Source organism: Zingiber officinale, chromosome 5B (assembly GCF_018446385.1).
Source record: "Zingiber officinale cultivar Zhangliang chromosome 5B, Zo_v1.1, whole genome shotgun sequence".
Lineage (NCBI taxonomy): Eukaryota > Viridiplantae > Streptophyta > Magnoliopsida > Zingiberales > Zingiberaceae > Zingiber > Zingiber officinale.
This window is the reverse complement of record NC_055995.1, coordinates 7,108,152-7,115,033: the sequence shown is the minus strand read 5'-3', so window position 1 is coordinate 7,115,033 and position 6,882 is coordinate 7,108,152.

Here is a 6,882-nt window from a genome sequence, read left to right as displayed (position 1 = left end):
AAGGTCCACAAGCAAGTTCTCAACTCTAGGAAACTTAAGCAAAGATTGTAAGCTTCCCCTCACCTGCGGTACAAGGCTTTCATGTGATTTTCGGATTCTTTTTCTATGCCTTGAAAGAAAGTTTTCCCCTATGTTTTTATACATATATGATGCATGATCAGAGGTGTATGTAACCCTAGAATTTCAATCAAAAATATTGTAAATAGGTTAGGAAAATTATTGTCTAACCAAACTAGTGCAAGGTTCCCTCTATGAAATGCTAGGGACCTTCCTATGGTTTTCTTGCTTGGAAGTTGATTGGAACCAAAAGAACCCCACTCTCATGTTTCGGCCAAGAAAGAATTTAGGGTTAGGAGGACCTTGAATTTAAAATAACTATGCTTATATGATATAAAGTTCTTAAGAGTTGTATGCTTGTATGTTGAAAGAAACTCATGAACCTTACTCTTAATATTTCGGCCATGGTAAGGTGATGGTTTAGAGAAGCTTAAACAAAATTCTAATATGCTCAATGACCTCTGTGATATTATGTTATGAAAGATGATTAAATGCTCTCATGTTTAATTGGAATGTAGAAAATTAGTTACATGATTTATGACAAGTAAGATCACAAGAGTCCTAGCTTGTTTATGATCCAACTTTGTGTATGATGTTCTTAGTAAATCTTGCTATGAAATTTACTTAGGTTTCTCATGCTTTAGGCCACTTAAAGGAAGTTTATATTCTATGAATTTCGGCCAAGTAAGGTTTAAAGGACCTAGAGGCCTTGGAAATGAAACCTAAGGGGTTAAAAGTACTTCTTATGAAAACTTGATAATGTGTGAATGTGATACATGTTTGTATGACTTAAATGAATCATTATGTGTTCGGCCATGAAGGGATAGATGCCCTAGAAACCCTAGAACAAAAAAATTAAATATGTCTATGCCATGCTGTATGAAAATGATATGATAATAAGTTAGAATGCATGATTGCTTTAGTTACGAAATGATATGCATAATGAAGTTATATTATGAAATATGTCATGATGTGTTATAGCATAGAAAATGCTATACATAATGAAAAGAAATGAAGTTATGTTATGATATGTGATAGCATAGAAAATGCTATACATAATGAAAAGAAATGAAAAGAATAAATGCATGAAAGATTGTTAAGGACATGATATGATAGTTATGCATGATAAGTTATTTTTATGGTTTGTACCAAGGGTGGGCTCCGTAAACGCCCCGGGGTCGATGGAGTAAAACTCGGGCCTCGTCAGTAATGGGCCTTTGAGTGCCCTAGGTCGATGGAGTAAGACTCGGGCCTAGTATGTATGCATGGTAGGGCTCAAGACTTGCTACCTTGGACCTACGCATTTTGTATGTGGTACAAACCGGGATCCCAAATGATGATGATAATAATTTCAAGTACTATTAAGTATAAGTTTTCAAATTCACGATGCATTGCCTACATTCATATATGCTTGAATTATATGATGATATGATATAATGTCATGTGATATTATGATATGAATATGATGCCCTTGTATGTCTTATGCTTGTGATTTATTTGTTTTATGATATGATATTCATGCTTCTATGAAATGATATGTGAATAAGAAATATGCATGATATGTTTGAATAGAATGATATGTTATATTATGATTAGTTGAGACGATGATATGTTGATCCATTCTTGATATACGATGATTCTCGGTTTTAGTGAGTAGGAAAGGAACTTACTGAGCCATGAGTGCTCATAGCTTACTTTCCTTGTACCGCAGATAAAAGAGAAAGCTGGATGAACAACGGAGCAGCAGGAGGAGCAGATAGTGATGTGTGTGGTGGTGGCTCGGCTAGGACGATTCGGACAAATTAATATTTTTAGTTATAAGTTCAATATATGCACATTTGAACAAATCAGAATATGTGATATTATGCTTAATAAATTAAATTCTTTAAATTTTTTATTCTTCCGCTGTTATAGTAAAACATGTACGTAAGTAGTATAAGAACGTAGCGCCGCCTTTGGTTGGGTAAGAAGGGCGGGCGCTACAGGTGGTATCAGAGCGAGGTTAGCCAGCTCACTACACACACATCAAGCTCCTTCCCGCCGCTCCAAGTAAGTACAGTTGCATAATTTATTTGTATGCAAAATAGTATGATACCCTAAGATACATGAATGGTAGCCTAGGAAGGATACCTTAAGCTATACCCAAGAGAATGGTGCATGATGATAAGTAGGATGCATGAATGGTAGCCTAGATACAAGAACCTTAGGCTATAACATAAGAGGAATAATGAATCTTTAAAATCTTGTAGAAATGGACTATATCCCATTCAAATACGATCCCGAGGATGTAGAATATTTTGGCGAATACCTCGAGTTCGCGGATGAACCCGATATGCTGGAATACTTCGACAACTATGTGAGCGACTCGGAATCTCCGGAACACGGCGAGTTCGGAGAGGAAGATCTCGAGGAAATCGAGGAAGGGAATTCGGACGATAATGAAGATGAAGATTCAGAAATTATGGAATATTATGAAGGAGAGAACGAGTTTCCTGAGATGGGCGAGGATGAATTTAACCTTGCTGAATACATGGAAATGGGTTTCAACCCCAACGATATAATAGACTTCGAGTGGACCGAACAACCTCGAGGGGGAACTAAACGAAGACCCGATGGAACCGGACGAACATGTTGAAGAAGACGAGGGAATGGATGAAGAGACAATAATCGACCCGGAAGAGGCATCGGAGATTCAACCTCCGATAATGCCTGATCCACCCCAGAATGATCTGGGCAAGTCGATACAGGTTGGGTTGATGATGACTACTGCTATCATGTCCTTTATGGCAGGAGTAGTCACAACCTACCTGGCCTTTTAAGAGAAGAAGTTATGAACAAAAAAAAAATGTAATAAAAGCTTTTGATGAATAAAAAGAGTAGAAATGGTATCAATTTAAGCATGAGTCAAGTAAGAATGATAATACCATCGGCTAGATCTTGACGCGTATGAATGGTAAGATGATATGACAACCTAAGAAAGAATACCTCAACGATGACCTAAACATGGCATGAAACCTAGACATGATATGTTAAGATATTCATGAATGCATAAATAATAACTTAGACTAATACTGTTATCATTTAGGAAAAATAAGTATGGCTAGAAGACGAAATACCAGAACGGAGGAGACCACACCTCCACCTGATTGGGCACATGTAGTTACTGAGCTACAACGACAGCTTACGGAACAGCAACAGATGATTGCTACCATGATGAATCAACAAGGGAATCCTGCTACCCCAAATCAGAATAGTACGCCAACCATACCAGTAGCTGAACCGGAGCCAGTAGTAGCACCAGTACCACCAGTGAATCCGGCACCGGTGGTTCGCCAAGAAGCGTATCTGATCCAGTGGCAAAGACTGAGGCCAGAGAAATTCTCTGGTAATTGTGAAGCATGGGACGCACAAGCTTGGTTTAAGACAATGTAGAGCACGATAGAATTATTGGACTGGCCTGAGCATGAAAATGTCAAATGCGTATCATTCTGTCTCACGGGAGACGCCCGAATGTGGTGGGACAGAGTGAAAGTGAAAAGACCAGTGAACCAAATGAGTTGGGCAGATTTTGAGACGGAATTCTTCGAAGAATTCTTCCACACTCGGGTAACAAGTAGGCACTATGATGAATTCACTGAATTTCGACAAGGTGACCTAATGGTGGAAGAAGCGGTGAGAAGATTCAATCGCCTGGCACGACTATGCCCGGAACTAGTTAGGACGGAAGGAGAAAGGGTCAGGCTTATGCTGAAAATGCTCAGACCGGAGATAGCACTTAATGTGGCCGGCGGAGTTAATAGGCCGCGGACCACGGAGGAGGTAATTAGCAGTGCCCTGAATACTGAACACTACCTAAAGGCACTAGGCAAGGACAAGAAGCAAACTCAGAAGGAAGAACCGGAAAATATCAAGGCCAACTGGAAAGGGAACCACGGTGGAAAGGGAAAGCGACGGAACGACACTGAGAATGGTCCGTCCAACAAGCAGCTCAAGTTTCTCCAGTGCAACGCATGTGGGAAGAAACATCCAGGAACATGTCGTACGGGCACTAATAAGTGTTACAACTGTGGGATAGAGGGTCATAAAGCAAAAGACTGTCGCAAGAGCAAAATTAAATGCTACGACTGTGGACTGGAAGGACATCTGTCTAGAGACTGCCCTACCAAAACTAAAGCACCACAGTATGTGCCGAACCAAGGTGGTCCCGCAAGGTTACACCAACTGCAGACTTCTATTGAGGGACCTTCAATAAGTCAAGGGAGATTGGAAGCTCCACCAGTATCTAAGGAATCGGAGCAGAAATTGTTATTCTAAGTTCGGGGATGAACTTTCAATAAGTAGGGGAGTTTGTAACACCCCTAGAAAGCCTAGATAAAGTAAGGGCAATGAGAGTACGAATGTAATGAAAAGAATGTGTAGATAGTCTACGTTGAATGTTACGATGGGAAGGATTTAGATGATTAAAAACTTTATGAAAGAAAATAAAGTTGAGAATATAAAGTTCTATACATGATTTATAATGCAAGGAATTAATGTAAACAAAAGAAATATGAGATATTATATATGCATGTATGAAATATTTATGCATAATGCATATACATGAATTATTTTGTACAAAAATATGTTAGGAGAAGGATTTGATCCTTGGTTCTCTTGTGGATGCATGCATGTGTTAACCAAGTGTGATAGGAGTGAATATTGTAAGAGGAGAGATGGGAATTATAATTAAAGGAAAGAAAGGAGAGAAATTAAGAGAAAGAAAAGAGAGAAACTCAAGAAGCATTTCCCTAGCATATTCTTTCTCATTAAGAGGAGAAGTAAATGAGGAGGATGAATCAAGTCAAGTTTTCCTCCCCTCACTTTAGTATAAATAGGCATGGAGGGGGGGCTTCATCCTTAACTCACTCTCCTCCATTTGTGCCGAGCACTCTCCCTCCCTCTTTCCTCTTGTTGCCGAGAGCAACAACTCTCCCCCTTCTTTCTTTCTTTTTGTTGCCGAGCAACACAAGAGGAAGAAGCCTCCACTTCTTCCTCCTCCTCTCCACCAAAAGACCTAGCCACTTCTTCCTCCATTGGTGCCGAGCAAAGCAAGCAAGGAAGAAAGGTCCACAAGCAAGTTCTCAACTCTAGGAAACTTAAGTAAAGAATGTAAGCTTCCCCTCACCTGCGGTACAAGGCTTTCATGTGATTTTCGGATTCTTTTTCTATGCCTTGAAAGAAAGTTTTCCCCTATGTTTTTATACATATATGATGCATGATCAGAGGTGTATGTAACCCTAGAATTTCAATCAAAAATATTGTAAATAGGTTAGGAAAATTATTGTCTAACCAAACTAGTGCAAGGTTCCCTCTATGAAATGCTAGGGACCTTCCTATGGTTTTCTTGCTTGGAAGTTGATTGGAACCAAAAGAACCCCACTCTCATGTTTCGGCCAAGAAAGAATTTAGGGTTAGGAGGACCTTGAATTTAAAATAACTATGCTTATATGATATAAAGTTCTTAAGAGTTGTATGCTTGTATGTTGAAAGAAACTCATGAACCTTACTCTTAATATTTCGGCCATGGTAAGGTGATGGTTTAGAGAAGCTTAAACAAAATTCTAATATGCTCAATGACCTCTGTGATATTATGTTATGAAAGATGATTAAATGCTCTCATGTTTAATTGGAATGTAGAAAATTAGTTACATGATTTATGACAAGTAAGATCACAAGAGTCCTAGCTTGTTTATGATCCAACTTTGTGTATGATGTTCTTAGTAAATCTTGCTATGAAATTTACTTAGGTTTCTCATGCTTTAGGCCACTTAAAGGAAGTTTATATTCTATGAATTTCGGCCAAGTAAGGTTTAAAGGACCTAGAGGCCTTGGAAATGAAACCTAAGGGGTTAAAAGTACTTCTTATGAAAACTTGATAATGTGTGAATGTGATACATGTTTGTATGACTTAAATGAATCATTATGTGTTCGGCCATGAAGGGATAGATGCCCTAGAAACCCTAGAACAAAAAAATTAAATATGTCTATGCCATGCTGTATGAAAATGATATGATAATAAGTTAGAATGCATGATTGCTTTAGTTACGAAATGATATGCATAATGAAGTTATATTATGAAATATGTCATGATGTGTTATAGCATAGAAAATGCTATACATAATGAAAAGAAATGAAGTTATGTTATGATATGTGATAGCATAGAAAATGCTATACATAATGAAAAGAAATGAAAAGAATAAATGCATGAAAGATTGTTAAGGACATGATATGATAGTTATGCATGATAAGTTATTTTTATGGTTTGTACCAAGGGTGGGCTCCGTAAACGCCCCGGGGTCGATGGAGTAAGACTCGAGCCTCGTCAGTAATGGCCCTTTGAGTGCCCTAGGTCGATGGAGTAAGACTCGGGCCTAGTATGTATGCATGGTCGGGCTCAAGACTTGCTACCTTGGACCTACGCATTATGTATGTGGTACAAACCGGGATCCCAAATGATGATGATAATAATTTCAAGTACTATTAAGTATAAGTTTTCAAATTCACGATGCATTGCCTACATTCATATGTGCTTGAATTATATGATGATATGATATAATGTCATGTGATATTATGATATGAATATGATGCCCTTGTATGTCTTATGCTTGTGATTTATTTGTTTTATGATATGATATTCATGCTTCTATGAAATGATATGTGAATAAGAAATATGCATGATATGTTTGAATAGAATGATATGTTATGTTATGATTAGTTGAGACGATGATATGTTGATCCATTCTTGATATACGATGATTCTCGGTTTTAGTGAGTAGGAAAGGAACT